This window comes from Labeo rohita, chromosome 17 (genome assembly GCF_022985175.1).
Source record: "Labeo rohita strain BAU-BD-2019 chromosome 17, IGBB_LRoh.1.0, whole genome shotgun sequence".
NCBI classification, from domain to species: Eukaryota; Metazoa; Chordata; class Actinopteri; order Cypriniformes; family Cyprinidae; genus Labeo; species Labeo rohita.
This window is the reverse complement of record NC_066885.1, coordinates 14,378,399-14,398,059: the sequence shown is the minus strand read 5'-3', so window position 1 is coordinate 14,398,059 and position 19,661 is coordinate 14,378,399. Positions and strand designations below refer to the sequence as shown.

The 19,661-nt window shown below is 35.6% G+C and overlaps 1 protein-coding gene across 1 annotated transcript in view; it reads right to left on the bottom strand.

Annotated features, from left to right (window-relative positions):
- Positions 1-19,661, bottom strand: part of ttc27 (tetratricopeptide repeat domain 27) — a 111,005-nt gene that overhangs the window by 44,916 nt on the left and 46,428 nt on the right. The gene's annotated exons all lie outside the window — the stretch shown is intronic.

Sequence of the window (19,661 nt, the reverse complement as noted above, 5' to 3'; positions counted from 1 at the left end):
ATAGTTTACCCAAAAGTTCCAAACATTCATCTTCGCAACAAAAATTAAGATATTTGTGATGAAATCCGAGAGCTTTTTGACCCTGCATAGACAGCAATGCAACAGACATATTCAAGGCCCAGAAAGGTAGCAAGGTATTGCTGTAAATGACAGAATTTGATTTTGATTTTTTTTTTTTGGGTGAAATATCCCTTTAAAACAAGTGAATTTGCTATTTGGTATCCAAGGACAAAAGAGTAGTTGCAAACAGATGCTCTGAGATGCGCAGAGGAATCAGTGGCAGCAACAGAGATCAGATCATAGGATCACAGCGCCAATAATAAGAGAAAGACAATGGTGAGTCTACCCAGAGTACAGTAACTCAATGAGAGATACTGAACTGCTGTCAGACACTCACCCACTGTCAGACATGTGAGCTCTGTTTTTGTAACCAACTGGGGGGAGAGAGAAGACGATTAGAAAGGGAGAGGAAGGGTTGATCCTGGTCTTCTTGGACAGCAAGAAAGAGTATGAGTAATGGAGTATTTGGAGTCAATGAACAAAAGGTCAGTTCCTGAGTATGACTGCGGTGTGTACATACATGCATGTACATATACGAGTCTCATGATTTCAAGCACTATGTCTTCAAAGCATTTATCACAGGAAAGGGTAACAGCACGTCTGTACCCTGACCTACAAAGGGGAAGAAAGGAAAGGGGAAAAAGCACAGGAGTGTTTACATGTGATTTATGAGGACTTCAAGCCTGACTCATCAAACTCCTGCTCTTAAACCCGACATACACTTCAAAGCCTTTCCATCTCCCGTTTTAACTTCAAAGATCAGATATGCTGTGAAACACAGCTCACTCTAATCCTCCCTGTTTTTACAGCCATTTAATATATGTAGGACACAATTTACTACATTTTACTACAACATCAGCACATATGAAATATGCTTTTTTTTATATTCAAGTATTGAAGAAAGAGTCTGTTGAACAGCAACATGCTTGTATTTCAAAAATGAAAACTACTACTACTGCTACGTGCTACTATATTATATATTAGGGGTGTAACGGTACACATATTCCAACTGAAACGTTTCGGTACAGGTATTTCCGGTTCGGTACATGTGTACCGAACAAGTACAGCATTTTTACTTCCCCCAGGAAATTCTAACAATAAATGGCGTTTTGAGAGTCTGTCAGTTTGTTGATGTGGCATGACAGATCGCTGTATAAACGCCTTGGAGGAGCTTCTGTGAAGCTTCAGAAACGTGCTGGTATAAACACAAGCATTGATTAGAGTGGCCGTGATCAGCTTGTGGCCGTGTCAGAGCCGTAATGCCCCGCAGACTTGTGCAGTGTAAATGGGGTCCTTCCAAATGGCAGCGCGGCACGCAAGTGAACGCAATCATTCCTTCCTCTGTACTACTAGTTTTAACACGAAATCAACATGAATGAACATCTCATGCCTCATGTAATCGCTCAGTGTTTCAACCGCGGAAAGACGTCAACACAACAGTGTGGAAATAAAATGTCACGTAGCATTTCATTTACCTCAGGCAAGTCTTCAGTGTCCACAGCTTGTTAGTTGTCTAGAGAAATGAAGTCTAGAGAAGAGCATTACGTGAAATATTACACTAAATACTCATTATATTAACTTTACCTGTTAGTCTTAAATGGTTTAATGTATGTTTAAATTAATCTTATGAAACATGTTAGGACGGCCACTGTGTAACTGAATATAAATGATCAAATTTCTATTTGTTAAAATAGAAGTTAATTAAAAAAAAAAAAACAACTGCATTATGTGCAATTTACATGTTTGCACACAATTTATTTTTTTTAAAGTTAAGTGTTGATTATATTTAAAAATAAATGGAAAGTAATTTTCATTTTGGGTTAAGTTGTTAATTATATCCTTAGAATGTCAAAGTGCTCCCTATAGTTTAAAGCATAAGCTGAATTAGATTTTTATAACAAAATTTTAATTCTAACTAAATGTATTTAAAGAAAGAGCAACTTGTTCAGTAAACCACTACTTAAAAAAAAAAAAAAAAAAAAAAAAAAACCCTGCTATATATATATATATATATATATATATATATATATATATATATATATATATATATATATATATATATATATATATATATATATATATATATATATATATATAAATTTATTTATTTATTTTATATATCAGTGGTGTGTGGTTAAACATTACTTACACTATCAGAAAAGGGGAATAATTATTAATATAATGTATTTTTACATTAACAATGTAATCAATATTTTATTTATTAAAGCAAAGTATGAATCTCATCAAGTTAGTGGTTTTAAGCATTTATTCCAGTAACAATTTAAACAATGTTTTGTTAACTTATGTTCAACTATTCTTATATATATATATATATATATATATATATATATACACACACATTCTTTTTTTTTTTTTCATTTTTCAGATCATAAGTCGTCAAAGCTCACTTACTTTAAATTTTACCAAGCTGATTACTCACTAAAAACTCACACAGATCATGTTTTCATGCCATTTCAAGTCTTATTTTGACATAACATGTAAGTGGTTATATCTATGTATGTAAGTTGTTTACTTTTTTAAATCAGTCTTCCCAATCACACCATTATATTGTTCATTCAGAGTGATTCACAAACGTGCACAAACACAAGAGGCGGGATTTATTGTATGAACCAATCACAGCCGAACATAACCAGTCATATCCAATCATATCGCAATGGAGGCACTGCCTCCTCTCACATGACTTTTCCCCATTTGATCTCAATTACACCCCACCAAAGTCACCGCACGCATTAGGGAGTCTGTTAAACCTCAGTGGGCTCAGGGGAGGCGAGAGAGACGCGGACTCGCGTTGTAACTCTACCTGTTGCTATTGGTTAATGTTACTTTCAGAAAAACTAACAATTTCTACACTTTTTAATGTCATATTTTGTAATACTGACACTGGCATTTTATAATACTGGCAATGCCTCCTCAAAATATTGTTCAAATTCAGTTTTTATACTATGTGACGTGACTATTTGAAATCAAAATCATTTCACATCAGTAAAGTGATGATAAATATCAATCCTCAAAAACAAAGTATCACACAAAATACAAACATAAACAGCACTCTCTGGAAATTTAAAAAAAAAAGCAGCAAAGTATTGTGACTTAATGGCATATTTTAAATCATATTCATAGACAGTGAAGCACAAACTCAATGAACTAAGACGTCTGACATTTAAATGTGCTGCTAACATTGATGAATTTGTCTTACACGACTGGCAAAATGGTAGCTGATTTATATTTAGGAGGAAAATGGTTGTGGGCCCTGCTGAGGAATAATGTTTCTGTAAGAGAAACACAAGTCTCCAGCGGTCCATTTTCTCACTGTGTGTTAGCCTACTGTACGGTGGGGGGCTATATTTATCTGTGTGGAAACGTCTATATTTAAATTCACCCTTACTGTAACAGGCCTCACCCCAACTCTGTCTACAGACACAAGGGCTCCAGAAAGCCTCCACTGCGAGAGTATGTCTCACCAGTCGAGCTGCCTACCCAGACTGCATTTTAGGCATTTCTGGCGAGCTCACAATGCAAAGGTTGTTCAGAACAGTAGGCAGAAAAGTTATGCTGCCTCATAAGACATTTGATCTATGACATGTATCATCACAGACAAGATAGCATTTAAAATAAATGGCAGAATGCAATTCAGCTTTGAAAAGTACTGTTAGAAAACAGATTTTTCTAATCACAAAGGAACAATGGTTCTCAGACAAAACAACAATATAAAGGGTTTAGTCAAAGGTCTAGGATGCCATATTGGAAGATATCTTCTAGACACTACAGAGCAAAGCATTCAAGGTTTGGTGCAGAGCCAGAAAGATCTCATGTCTCAGTTTTGGATTATCCTTCAATAAATTAAACCTGGCTGTGTCTCTGAAGCGCTGATGAACATAATGACTAACAGAGACACGTCGACTGCCTCCAAACGGGCTGAATGTATCAGATGGAAGGGCAGAAATTGTTAGTGACATAAGCATTTTGGCAGTCCATCTTTTGGAAACTCAAGCTGATAATGTGTGGATTATTTTGTCTCTTTTCCCAGCACAACTTCCTGAGTTCTCTCGAAGCGTGTGCTATCTATCTTTCAGAGGAGTATAACCCAGGGTGCATATCTGAGATCTGAACCTGATAACACAAGAGCCCCGAGGGGGCTAAGAACGAGCAGCGCCGCCCCCGAGGTCAGACAGAATCAAATACAAAACCCAAACTCACTCAGACCATAACTAAATTGGGATCCACAAAATTGAATACAATTACAGAAATAATTGCAAAACAAGCAAGTCTATAAAAACGGAAACAGTCACGGAGAGAGGAAAGGCCCCCAAATGCTAGTGTGTTGAAAAGGCAATGGGCTTCCAAAGATAAGTCAGCAGTCTCAATTTGGTTTGAAGATGGATATCAGTCTAACAAACCTGATTTGGTGTGTGATACTAGGATGAAGCCTTACAAAGTAGAGGAAGTAGAAACTACTCTCAGCACAGGAGGATCGGGTACACAGCGGATGACACACAGTTCTACAGGCAGAACACACACATGCAAAACGAGAAGGAAATACAACATTCTTAACTGATGAGAAGATAAAAACATGGTTTTATGTATAGTTCTATATATAGAATATGTGTGTGTGTGGGTGTGTGTGTGTGTGTGTGTGTGTGTGTGTGTTCACAAATTCCCAGCCCGAGAGGTCTCGCTGCTCACTGCAATGCCAAGTTGACAAGATGATTATCACAAAGCTGCTTCCTTCCCTGGGGAAGAGCAACCACCAAGAAACAACTTCTCAAGCTGCTGACTCCTCCCACTCCTTCCAGAATGGTACCTCTGTTCCTCTCCGCACACTTCTGCCGCTCTAAAAACCCTGTGTTTCTATGGTAACAGTATCAGGTCTCGGAAATGGGAGGGAAACCATTTTAATCACCAGACTGGCCCGAGACTGAGACAGTGTATGGTTAGTTTCTTTGCAGAAAATAACTGTTTTGGACTACTTAGCTTTAATGTCACAATGAAACTAAAGTAGCCACAGATATTTTCTTCTGTATTGTGACATACTGTATATCTGAAACTGATTGCTAAAAAAAGAAAAATGTAGGGCAGAGACTTTTGGATTCAAATGTGAGTTTAAAGAATAAATAAATAAAAACTGGGATTCGAACACGGGACGCCGTAGTGAAATTATTAATATGTGATTTGTTCGCAGTAAAATCAAATCAATGGGCCTCATTCATTAACACACAAGCAGAACAAATTGTGTAACACGTTAGTAAAACCGTCCTGACGTAATCTTTTGAATTCATGAAAATGTTTGCTTTTTTAAAATTTTCGCAGGTACAAAAAAAAATTAATAAATAAATAAAAAAGTACACCTGCCCTTCACCATGTGGAAATGGTGTATAAAACACTGACACTGAATTATGATGCACTACCATAATATTTCATAGTTCGTTTGCCCCCTTTTTTTTGTAACTGCACAACTTTTGGTAAAATGCAGTGCTCGTCATTGCCAATCGATGAAGGAGGGGCGGGACAAATACTACACTGACCAACCATCCTTTTTGTATAGCGACCAAACAACAATGGAGTAGTAGATACTGTTGCTTAATTTTTATATTCAGCAATATTCTTCAAAATGATACTAGTAATACATTACTGTCATGGATCATAGCAACTTAAAAAGTCTCAGCTGGAAAAAAAACACATTCTCACAACCGTTTTTGTAAGAGTGCCTAGAATTTTTTCCGCTGTCTAAAAACGCTTTGGTGGACATGTTAATTGGACATTTATTGTTAGGCATATGGCTAATTAAGCTTTTTTTTTGCATTTATACAATGTACTGAAGCAAAACCGTGAGACGGAAGTCTAGATTATTCCACTGCACCCTGGACACGTAATTTACGGGGTTGTAATTCATAGGCGGGGATTATGCTGAAAGTGAATGAGCATGTACGCGTGCCCTATTTACGCTTGATTTATTAACATACACATGTTCAGCTTTCCAATCTGATGTTTACAAACCATTTGTGAATCCAGAGAAAAGTTTTCAGGAAGGTCTCTTTTATATGCAAAATATAATTGTACTAGTATTTACACAAGTTTCATGAATGAGGCCCAATAACAGTCATTTAGAAAATAAGATGAATATTTTTCATACTTTCATCATGACTAGTTTTGGGGAAAGTTACTTTTAAAAGTAAAATCTGGGCAGGGCTTGCTTGTTTGATTTTAATATAAAAAGTTCTCATTTTGAAAAGTGTAAAAGTCTTTTAATACCAAAAGTGAAATGAATAAGTCTCAGGCTGAAGGAAAAGTAAATTCACTTTTTATTCATTTTGAGGAATAATCTCTTTTTTTGCAAATGAAATGAATTAATGCATGTTCACCACTAGTCTAGAAGTACAGGAACATCATGTTTACACAGCGCACACAACACCTCTGCACTTACTCCTGACTTCTCTCAACATGGAGACGGGAGAGCTGTAAGTCAATCAGTCAATAAATAGGAAAAAGTAACTGATGATATTTATTTGAAAAAGTAACTTCAATATTTTCTTAGTAACAGTAATGCATTACTTCACTAAGGTCCTTGCACACAGAGTGCAAAATTTTAGTATACATCGTATGCATCCATAGCAAGCATTTTGAGGTGTTGACAAAAAAAACAGAATATAAAGATATTGCTATCAAAGCATCAAACTGAGCCACTGACATCCTGAGGTAAATTTGGAATTGCTCGGGATAATCCCACAGCTCTTTGATAAAGAGATGGAACTATTCTTCCTCTCAATGCAGTATCAGGATTGGATGAACCCAATATTTTCTCTTTTTCAGAAGGGAGAGAAAACAAAATTATCACTATTGCTTGTAGACTCCATTTTATATTGTTTAGCAAATTTTTTTTTTTTTTTTTTTTTCACAACGGATGAATTAATACGCACCACATTCAGTATGCAACAGTGTTGCCAAGTCCGTGGTTTTTCTGCGGAATTGGGCTACTTTAATGCTGTTGCCGCAGGTTGTTTTTCATGTCCCTAATATTTAGCCCCTGGAATGCTAATTTTACCCTGTGTATTTTACCCCTCAGAACGTGATTTTTACTGGGGGACCAGAAACGCTATTGGGCTACATTTGAGCTGGCTTTGAGTAGCAATTGAGCAGGTTTTGTTGTGAAAACCTGGCAATCCTGGTATGCAAGGTTTCTGTGTGTAACAAATTTTTTTGGACGACGAATACAAAAAATGCATATGAAAATTGCGGACTCTGTGTGCAAGGACCTCTACACTCTTAAAAATAAAGGTGCTTCACGATGCCATAGAAGAACCATTTTGGTCTAAATGGTTCCATAAAGAACCTGTAACATCTGAAGAACCATTCTGCATCACAAATGGTTCTTTGTGGCAAAAGAAGTTTCTTCAGATCATAAAACGGTAAGAAAGAGATGGAGAAAGAGTTCTTCTTTAAAGAACCTTTGACTGAATGGAACCAAAAATCTTTGTGGAACCAAAAAATAGTTCTTCTATGGCATCGCTGTGAAGAACCTTTTAAAGCACCTTTATTTTTAAAATTTTTTAAAAATTTTTATTTGCTGTACTCGTGTAGGGTCTACCCTGAGCCTTCAAGGGAAGTCGTCATTGCCTTACATTTTTCATGACTTCATGCACCTTAAGTCTGATATGCTGCATAAAAATATAAATTAGTAGATTAAATTGGTTCAGTTTTTCAATCTAAAACGACAGAATTAATATTTTCGAGGGTCCAGTAACTACTAAAGGGAAAAAATAACAAAATTTTAAAGTATTTCTCATCTGATGAACTTAACCAAACTAGAGTATCATTTTTCATTTAAAACCACTAAATGAATGAAACTAATTCTTGGACTTAGGTCAACAAAACTTTCACACCCGTAATTAAAATTAAAACGAAAACGAAGAAGAAAAAACACAAACAAACAAACAAACAAAAAAAAACTAGCCAGTCTTCTGGATACTAATGTATAAGACTATAAAAAGAAGGATGACTTTGTGAGCGACTCAGAGCAGCTTGACATCACTAATAAAAGCACAGCTGGAATAATAAATGAGCTAAAGCCGCAGCAGGCTGCCTGTAGAGACACCCGTCCAAAGACACAGAACAGTAGATGTGAGCAGTAGCAGCATAGGTCCTTCCGAGAGAGAGAGAGAGAGAGAGAGAGAGAGAGACACATGAGAGATGGAGGGAAATTTAAGAGCTGCCTAAATGAGGTGTTCAGTGGTCCGAGTCTTTACCTTTATTACTTTAATTACACAAAGAAAGAGCAAAATGTCCTCATTTCTGGGAATAAAAAAGACTTGAGGCTCTTTCTGTAAAAGATGAAGGCATGACCGACGTTAAAACGCTATTGTGAAATTCCCTGAACATCAGTCTTTGCTTTTTCCCGCTTAATTACAACAAAACCACCAGCAAGATATAAACCATAATGTTGCTTATTCACTGAGGCCTACATACTTCATATTACAAATGCTCAAGTGGTGGAAGGCAAGAGTGGACAGCAGGAGACTCAGAGTCTAAGATGTCATTGAATTGAGCAAGAGAGGGAATATTAGATCATTTTGTTTGACAATGAACGTCAACACTCCATTTCTCTTGGGGCACAAAAGTACAATGATTACAAAACCTAGTAAATGTTGTGTTAAACTCCTTTTGCAACAAATATGTGGTGTTTACATATGATTAAAATCTTTAAAAAAAAAAAAAAAAAAAAAAAAAAAAAGCTATAATTACCATGTAACTTATAGTTGAGCTTGACTACATGGTTTACTTGGAGCAAGAGCCAGTTATCATTTAATTTGTAGACGTATTTCCAAATAAAATAAAATAAAATGACAAAAGTGATACTAGTACCCGAGTATTAGGAGTATAAAAAAGTACAAGTAACTATTTTGAATGGGCCTGTTTTTGTTGGCCTACCAGAATGAAACAATCAGGCAGCAGTTTGCCATAAGTTGGTCTACCAAACAGATGATGTAAGTGAGGACTATCATCTGTTGAAAAGGATATCCTACCATTTCATCTTGAACCAACTGGCACGTAATGCTGCCAAAGCTTCTCTGTGAGCCTGTGTAAATATTCAGATCGCTAATGTGTATCTGCACAATATCTATTACGAACGACATTGAAAAAGAGACAGACACTATTAGCGGAGCTGCTACCGTAACACAATCTAGCTGCCGCAAAGCATTTATATGTAGATTACATTAATCCGCGAGGTTTGTGGGTGAGAAACCTCAAAAAGAGGGCTACAAATCCAGTACAGAAGCATTAAGGTTCTCTGAATAACAAAGTGTCAGACATGATCTCATGGCGTCAACATCTATATCTTCAAAGTTCAAATGCAATTTCGTTCTGAAGCAGGTGGCCCAAGTATGATGACATGCACAGATTGAAAGAAGATTATTTTTTTGCATTATATCATTTAAACTTGTCGATGACAGCGAAATAAAATACAGCTGTAGCACATATCACCATGACTTCATGGGGAACCGGTGTGTCACTAGTTTCATGTTAAACTGTTTGGGGGAAGAAAAGAAAAAAAAAAAAAAAAAAAAAAAAAAAAAAAAAAAAGTATTATCTGCAGCTACATTTTTGGTTCTGATGCAAAACGTCTTCAATAGTAGGTTTGCAAATGGGTGACTACTGAAAGTCCATAATTTCTGAATGTATACCAACTTTGAATTGAGGTTTAAAAGAGAGAGAGAAAAAAAAAATAGCATTCAGAATCACAACTTGAATTAATTTGATTGCAAAATTAAACTCATAAATAGTAACTGCAACAAGTGTCATTTATAACTGGAAAATGAAGGTATGTCACGACAAATTTTGAATGAAACCTTTGTCTGAAAGGTTCAATTTTAAAAAGGTCTTGATTTAAGGTCTTTAGGCCTTACAGACAAACAGACAAATAAAATGCTTTGAAAATAATTTTTTTACTTAATACATTTATACACCAGGCTGGACATTTCCCAGAATTAAATCAAATTAAATTTTATTTTATTTTATAACATTTTTATACTTAATATATTTATACATCAGCCTGGACATTTCCCAGAACGAAATTACCTGCTGAATTTCTCTAACTGTAATCAAGCAAATTTAATTTATTCATAAAAAAAATAAAAATAACTAAACTAAACTAAACTAAACTAAAATACCAGGCTGGACATTTCCCAGAATTAAATTATCTGTTGAATTTCTCTAACTATAATCAAGCTAATTTAATTTCTGTTAATTCATAAAAAAAAAAAAAATAAATAAAATAATAAAATAAAATAAAATACCAGGCTGAACATTTCCCAGAATTAAATTATCTGTTGAATTTCTCTAACTGTAATCAAGCTAATTTCATTTCTGTTAATTCATAAAAAAGAAATAAATAAAATAAAATAAAATAAAATACCAGGCTGGACATTTCCCAGAATTAAATTATCTGTTGAATTACTCTAACTGTAATCAAGCAAATTTCATAAACTTAAAATACATCAAATAAAATACATGTTTTATAATTAATACATTTATAAAATGCTAATAATACAAATATAAAATTGACTGTTGAATTTCTCTACTGTAATAAAGCTCCATTTCTGTTGATTCCATTTCAAGTTCCTAAAGTTCGCAGACAATTAAATTCTTATCCAAACAGAAATGGAGCCAATTCTTCAGTTTGACCTTGGTCACTGAAACCACTTGAGTGCTGACCTCAAAACACATCTGAATACATCCAGTCATGGCATCATTCACTGAAAATGCTGAGGATTTCTAACTTGTTGAAACAGTCCCAAGATTCTGTGTTCTTTAAAGCTACCCTACAGTCCTCATGCATCTGAATAAAACTATCACATCACAAACACTTAGCTCAATTGTAAGACATGCACATTTGACCGAAATGGTCAAAGCATCTCTCTGTCAATGGTAGTATAATCTACCATGAAATTCTCAATTTTCAAAATTTGTTCTGGTGAACAATGTTGACAATAAACCCCCATAACTAAAACAAAAGGTAGACGGCAGACGTCCTCTGAGGTTACTGTCCAATATCCAGTGACGCTGAAAGCATGAATAACCAGCTTTGAAGGTGCACCAGCTTTGCTATGACTCAAGCACCTCAAGGTGTTTGGATATGGCAAGGGTCCCTAACAGTGAACAACAGCTTTAATTCAGCAAGACAGAAATCCCAGACACACCAGGTTGTACATGTGCACAAGCCTAGTGTTGGCAATAGGGTGGTGTGATATGTCTTTAGTCCAAGACGTTCCCCTGAGCGAAAGAACAGAGTCAGGAAAGAGAAGGTCTTGGCTTGGGAGGGATAATTTGTTGTGAGGTCTTAAAGTCGCTGATCAGAGTTGAGTAGACATACAGGAGGAAAGAAGTCCGACCCCCTATGGAGCATGTTGACTGGTGAGCAATGAACCATGTAAAAGCCTTCAACAGTGACAGCACAACTCAGGTAAACAGGAAGGATGACGTCCTTCTCTATTTTCTTAGTAGCTAGATGAAAAGTGCGGCCCATTTCTTGTTATTTTGGGAAATCTTTCAAGAGAAGCCCTGAAGGTCCTAAAGGAAAATTCAACAGTGAGGTGCAAACTGAACAAAAATAATTAACAGACGATGACTTAATCTTGTAATAAAGTTTGTAAAGACCTAATTCCACATGTATTTATTTAGAGATATACATGAAAAGCAAGGACTCTGGTAAAGTCATTAGGCTCTTGTGGAACTAGAAGATTTATGGCGAGACAGCCACATAAACGCCACGGCTATAAATTAACCCCAGTGGCCGACCCGCTTTCAATCAGAACGGTTCCACTTTCCAAACAGATTTGAGAGCTCAAGTTCAGGCTGAAATGGCCAGTCCTTCCTGGAAACCATCCTGAAGCCAGTAAGACGACTTGAGCCAGCGCACGTCTGGGCCGCCATGATATCATTCTGAATACAGCAGGTGCTTCAGACACATAAACCTTTCAGTGAATGAAGAGCCACATGAAGATCCCAAATGATCAACAAAACGAGAGACAGACCTTTGGTTCGAATATTATTTTATCACCCTATAAACAGAAACTGAAAATGGCAGGTAACATTGTTGTGCTATACAGACCTAGTACAGATCCAAATCTAGCTCATCCAAGAAAAACAACAGCAGAAGCTCCAAGACATGGTGCATTTCTGGTACAAAAACTATATTCAGTGGGAGCCAATGGGTTGAAGGTCCAAATTGCAGATTCAATGCAGCTTCAAAGGACTCTACACAATCCCAGCCGAGGAATAAATGTAGCAAAATGTAATTATAAAAAAAAAAAAAAAAAAAAAACCCACAACAAATGCTCTTCGCACTAGCTCGACTTCACGCTAGGGCTGCACGATTAATCCAAGGCGTTTGTCATGCGCATTTTTTCAGTGAAGACTGTTGTGTAATCAATAGTAAATATCCAGCAGGTGCTTTCAGATGGAGCAGCATTTAGTACACAGAGCTATAGTTCACTGAAAAGCTATTTATAGATTTAATTGCACGATTATGAAATTGAAAGAAATCATGCGCAATAATGACAGCTGTTTGCGTAGCTTCTCAGTGAACTACAGCTCTGAAATGTGAAAATACCACATTTAATAACATTTTTACTCCAAACTCACTTCATAACGTCAGTCGAGAGTTTGAAATAAATCCTTCTGTGAGATGATTTTTTTTTTTTTTTTTAAAACACAGAATAAGGCACGCATAGCATTCACAGTATTCTAAGCAGTGATAAAGGCACTGCATTATTATAAACTGTATTATAAGAAAAAATATAATAAGAACTCAGATAAATCATATGTTGTTGTTAGTCTTGTGTTTATTAGTCACATTGAAACAATGAAAGCAGTTAAATCTTCTAATTATTAAGCTGCAGTGATTGTGATTGCATGGTTTCTTCTTTGGGCATATTTGGAGTTTCTGCGCGAGAGCTCCCTCTGGCCTTCGGATGGAGATTTACAGAACCACGCTTCACTGAAAGCTACGCATGACAATCACAGCTTTTGATTATTCGCGATTTCATTTTGATTTATCGTGCAGCCATACTTCACGCATTATGTAGTCATGCTGGAAAGGTCATGCATGAAGTACCAACCCAGTGTTTACAAAGCGAACGTGAAAAGAAAGTCAAACGCCTTTACAAAAAAAAGGTAAAACAATGTCAGACGTTTTTGAAGTTAGAAGTCACCCTAACCTACCTTTTTCAACCGGAGAACACAGACGAAAAACTAACCGCACGTGACCTTTACTAGGGCTGAACGATATATCGTTTCAGCATCGATATTGCGATGTGGGCATCCGTGAAAGTCACTTTATTATATTTATACTTAACATTTTCTTTGCTTACACACAAGACACCGTGTGTCTACCCTGCGCCGAAACATCTAAAGTCTGTATCATTTGAACTTCGTGACAGTACGTCATAAATAGAACACGGCATGAGTTTACTATCGGGGATTATAATGATTATAATGGGTTCTAATTGTGTTTTGTCACGCCGTGCCGCTCACATCCCGTGTACACACGATAAGAGCCACGCAGATGCACGTGAACACTAAATTCTGTTTACTTCCGTGTCTATTTGTGCCTGAAATGACACATACGCACGAAACTGTCAAAATGCATGTATCTGCAAGTATCCTTGTAAACGCAGTTGCTTACGGCTTAGGTAAAGGTAAACAACTGAGAAAGAAAAAAGGCTATATAACAGTATTTTCACAGCAGTTTAATGTTCCTGAGGCTTTCTGTGGCGTGAATGTTAGGATGAGTTCACACTTAAGCTTGGTTTGTTTAAAACGAACTGTGGTGCAATTGCTTTGTTAGTGCAGTTCATTTGAGTAAATGTGAATGCTGCCATCCGAACCCTGGTGAGCACCAAACAAGAGAACCGAGACTGCTAAAAGGATGGGTGTCTGTCTGCTTCCAAACGAACACTGGTGCGTTTTCAATTAAATATGAACGCGACATGGACCAAATACCTCTAAACTAACCAAAAACAGGACGTGACATGATTTCACGAAGGGAACACACCGTGTATCCAAAACAAAATGAGCAGAGGGAAAAAGTGGAGTAACAAGAAGGTGTGCCTTTTATGAGCTCTTTGTGAGTTTGCAGGTGGTGGAAAAAAAAAAAAAAAAAAAAAAATCATATACACACAACGTGTGCGCTTAATCCAGCAGACAGCATTAGGTGTATTCGACGTAAGTCGGCTTTAAGTCGAATGCACCCATTCCTTTCGCTTGGAGTGTTCGGTGAGTCGTCAAGCGATATACGTCATTCAACCCAACAAATCAGGCTGTGAACGTATCATCATGCCTTTAGGTTCGGTATCTTTAGATTCACTGTCAAAAATGCCAGTGTGAACGTCAAGCAGACCAGAACCTTTAACCCGATGCCTCCCATTGAAGTCCACTATATGGAGAAAAACCCTGGAATGTTTTCTTCTTCTTCTCCTTCTTCATCAAAAAAAAAAAAAAACAAAAAAAAACTTAATTTCTTTTCAACTGAAGAAAGAAAGAAATAAACATCTTGGATGACATGAGGGCGAGTAATTTTCAGGAAAACATTATTCTAGAAGCAAACTAATCCTTTAAGTGTATCAACATTCTAAGAACGGTGTCATTTTGCTCTTTTGCTCTTAAGTTTGATTAATAAAAACACGTGTTAGGACTAGGTCTCAGCTCCTAAATGATTTAAGAGTGCTGGAGAGGTCTCCTAACCTAGTTAGGAGTGACAAATGTGATATGATGAAACAACAGACTCTCCAACATGGATAAAGTGTTTCAGACTTGCATAACAATGGAATTTGGATAAATGTGATTCATAGATAAACAACTAAAATCCACTGAGATATTTTGGCTATACATCACTGTAGTTCTTGTTCGACAACACTAAGGACTTTCTCATTCAGCAATTAAGAAACCATCTTAAACTTTGCTGAAAGTTGCTGTTAGTTTCTTTTTAAAAAGCTTTTAATTTTAGACTATTCTTAAGAGCATTTCTGAGAAGTTTTATGCACATGGCCCTTGGTTATTCAATTCTTTGCTGGCAAGTGTGTTATAAATCTTTTGACCAATCTAGAGCTCTGCACTTTGTAAGAAATTAAAAAAAAAAACAACACATTTTTTTGACATTTATGAACTTCTGGATGGTTTCAGTTTTATAAATATTTAAAATTGCTTGTCAGTTGATGCATTACAGATGACACACCCAACAGGCAAAGATCCGGGGGAGCGAAAATCATTTCTCTGGGATTCATCAAACAAATCAATGTCAGATCGCAGCTGAAACCGTGCGTGTATAAAATTAAAATTTAGCTTACGACTTATAACAAAGGTGTCTTTGGTAGTTCTTTATTGTCACAAGGTGCATTTGTATTTGAATCTACTGTAAATTTTAAATCAAAGGGAGCGGAATCTAAAAACATTTGGGTTGAATTTTCAGCAAAAATAATTACTGTGATAAACACTGTTAGATTGTGGCCATACATTCTGTGTTTCTGTTGGTCCAACAGCAGTGTGTGGCACTAGCAACACTAAGTTCATGGGTTCAACTCCTTGGAAATGCATGAACCGATAAAATATTTACCTTTAATGCATCACAAGTCGCTTTGGATAAAACCATCTGCCAAATGTAAATGTAGTTTTCAGTTTAATTCATGCAATCTCTCACTAAATTATTCGACAGAAAGCAGACAATTAAACGCTGTGATGTTTGCTGGGTACGTGACAACCATCTAACCAGCCTGCAGACTCCTGGATCCACATGTAGACTGGAAAGATGCCTGCACACACAACCAGCCAGTGGAGACCAGCGACGGCAGACTGCAGATCAGCAGAAGATGGAAAGACTGGTGGCAAATTACCTCAATGAACTGATGGTAACATCTATTATGATGTCTAAGAGAAAAACAAGGGCTGTAGGAACACAGGTGTGAAATCAAACTGAGCTTCGGATGCAATCAATCAGTCACAGAGAATTAAGTATATCTCTAAAGTGGAAGGAAAGGGCTTGTTTGTTCTCCGTGCATATCGTCATTACTGGTCTTTTGACCTTCAGGAAGACACAAGGACAAGCCCAAATCACATGGACTGCACTTTAGGGAAAATGACATACAAAAAGGAAAATAAGGGATGTGGTTACGTCTAACATAAGCATGTCGCCAAAGAGAGTGGGGGGCAAAATAAACATTACTTCCCTAACAACACAGCTCCGTTTTCTCATAAATAAACTCACCGCATAGAGACATGACAGGGGAGGGAAAACAAATTAGATCTGAGTCAGGTGCATATTTCAACAGTGAATGAGGAAACATCTCATTAACGTCTAATCCTCAAACCCTTAAATCTGAAAGGTCAGTAGAGGAAAGTCACCTCATAGATCTAGGTAATGTTTTTCATATTACTTCAACTCATCTTGCCCTGACTGTCAGACATCTTCACACTCAAACCACACTAACTACTTTTGGAGAGTTACGCAAATATACAGCCCGCTGGAACTCAAAGTTGCACATGAATGTTTCAAATCTGCTTCTGTTCCACATAAAATATCAACTGTGGTTTGCATGTTTTACAAAGCACCAAGCTGACACCAACAAGCTCTCTGAACACAGCGGGTGAAAACCAGATGCTCTCTCATTTTGACAGAAATGGCAAAGATGAAGCCTCAGAAAGTATTACGGAAAGAGGAAAGATTTGATTCCAAATCAAACCTGTCGAAGTGTGTTTTTCAACTACTGGCACTTTCAACCTTGTAAAATTTTAGAAAAAAATCTTTAAAACAAAAATTTTCAACAAAAATTACTCCAGTCTTCAGGGTCAAATGATCCTTCAGAAATCATTCTTATATGCTGATTTCATGCTCAAGAAACATTTATTATTATCAATGTTAAACAGTTTTGTGGAAACCGGATATAATTTTTCAGGATTCTTTGTTGAATAGATGCTTTAAAAAAGCATTTATTGGAATAAATTTTGTAAAATGTAAGTCTTTAATGTCACTTCTGATCTGTGTTAATGCACCATTGCTAGGGATGCATGATATTATCGGACCAACATCGAAATCGGCCTACAGTGGCTTTAAATATAAATATTGGCATTGGCCTGATTTTAAAAAATTATGCTGATATGTCTTTAGGATAAGAGGAATAACTAACGTGCTCAAGGTGTGCTAGCGATTAGATCATGTCAGCAATATAGCTCATTCATGAAGTAAAGTTTTGCCTGAATGATGATTACATTTACTGTTTTGGATCGATGCATTTAATCAGAGAATGCACGAACAGAATTACTCATTCTGTGTGTGATAGAGTAAGGTAATAACACCTGCAGTGGCAGCCTCCCCTGGGTCCTAACGCCCATTTGGTAAGAAGTTTTAATTCCGTAGGGGGTGCTGTTGGCCTTCTTATAATAAAATGAAAGTAAAATACACAAATAGCATTTAGACTGTTTTTGATTAAATAAAGCAGTACCTGATGTCATAAAATCAGGAGTATGTTTTGATTTAAAAGGTCAGAAGCTACAGCTTACATAAAAAAACGACACTTGTAAATTAAATAATTTTATATATAACACACTGATTTATTCATTGTGTCTTTTTTTTTTAAAAAACAAATTATGAGCTCAAAGACTTTGACAAATTTTACAACTCTTTTGCTTTAGACCATCTACAAATGTTAAATCTTAATTGAGAAATAAAATGTTAAGGTCATCACCACATTTTTATGAAAAAAAAAGAAAAGAAAAAAGCATAGATTATTATATAGTTTATTTATAGTTATTTTCAAAGCTTCACTGTACTGTCATCGTAAAAGAACTTAACTATTGTTTATTTAATTCTAACAGATAAGTTCTTGTTAGAAACTAACCAAAATTAAAAATAATTTGCTTATAATTTCCGCACAGGACAGACTTGGTGTTGTTTTGAAAACAAAAGGAAATATACCAGCATCAGCTATCGGCCACAGTGAGTTGAAAAATATCGGCATATCGGATATCTGCAAAAATCCAATATTGTGCATCCCTAACCCTTGCTGAATTAAAAATAAATAAATAAATAAATAAATAAATCGTTAAAAAAAAAAAAATCCCACCAGAACAAAACCTGTTATATTTAGAATTTTTTTTTTTTAAATAAAATGGTCAACTGCATTATTTTAAGTCTAATTTTATGCATTTTATGCATCCTAAATACACACAATTGAATATTTGCAATATTTTGTTGTATAATCTCACTGAATGGCAACTTGACTGCTTTGAAAATATGGACAGCAAATACATGCTCAAAAATAAGCAATACTGTATCTACAGATTTCTGATTTCTTTACATGTCAAGTGACAATATTTCATGACAATTTTTGTCTTTTGTAAACAAGTACACCAACTTCAGAGAAGAATTAGGGATAAGAAAAATAGAAAAATTATTTAAAATTTACTATATAAAAATTAAAATTCATATAAATACATAATATAAAACATGATCACACTATATATGTATATGTATATCTTTTTGAAATCATTGAAAATCATTGAAATTACTTTATATTATTCACATTTTACGAAATATGGGTCTGGGACAAGTCTTAAAATCTAGAGCTAGGTTTTGACAAAACTCACAATTTGATTCTGATTCACAAGCTTGCGATTCTATTCAATTATTTTGGATATATATCAGGTACGGTACATGCCAAATTTTCTTAACGGGGAGAAAAAAAAAAAAAAAAAAATCTCTCTCAATTAATGCTGTAAAATATGTGAATTGTACTACATTACTGTAACATTAAAAGTTCAAATGAACACACATACACACACACATCTGGTTTATTATCTTTGTGGGGACTCTCCATAGGCGCAATGGTTTGTATAGTGTCCACGCTGTATTTTCTATCCCCTTACCCTAACCCTACCCCTAAACCTAACCCTTACAGAAAACTTTCTGCATTTTTACTTTCTCAAAAAATCTCATTCTGTATGATTTATAAGCTTTTGTACCCATGGGGACCACAAGCCGGTCCCCACAATTTCAAAAATTTCAGGTTTTACTATCCTTGTGGGGACATTTGGTCCCCACAATGTAGCAAAAACAAGTACACACACACACACACACACACACACACACACACATTATATATACATATAAATACAGAATATGGATTTCGGTAACTTGTACTCTCTCTTTAACAAACCTTCGGATATTCATTCAAGTTTATTTCGTGCTGAAACTAGTAATAAAGTGGCATTTATTGTTTGAAAACACTAATAAAATTGAATTTTAAATCTTTAAAATCTGAGACTTTGTTTCATAAAAACTAAATTGTGATTTATTGGATAGGATGTGCACTACAATTTTCTGTTCATTAACTGAAAAGAGGCTAACCAATTGATTCTTGGGATTTAAGAACCAATGGTTTCATAAAAATTTGAATTAAAAAAAAAAAAAAAGTCAAGAAAATCAAGAAATCAAGAAATCAATACCCAGCCCTATTAAAATCTATATATAAAACCATTTGTTTAGTACATTTGTTAAGTAAAGGCATGGTAAAAATGAGCTCATCCAATTACAAAAA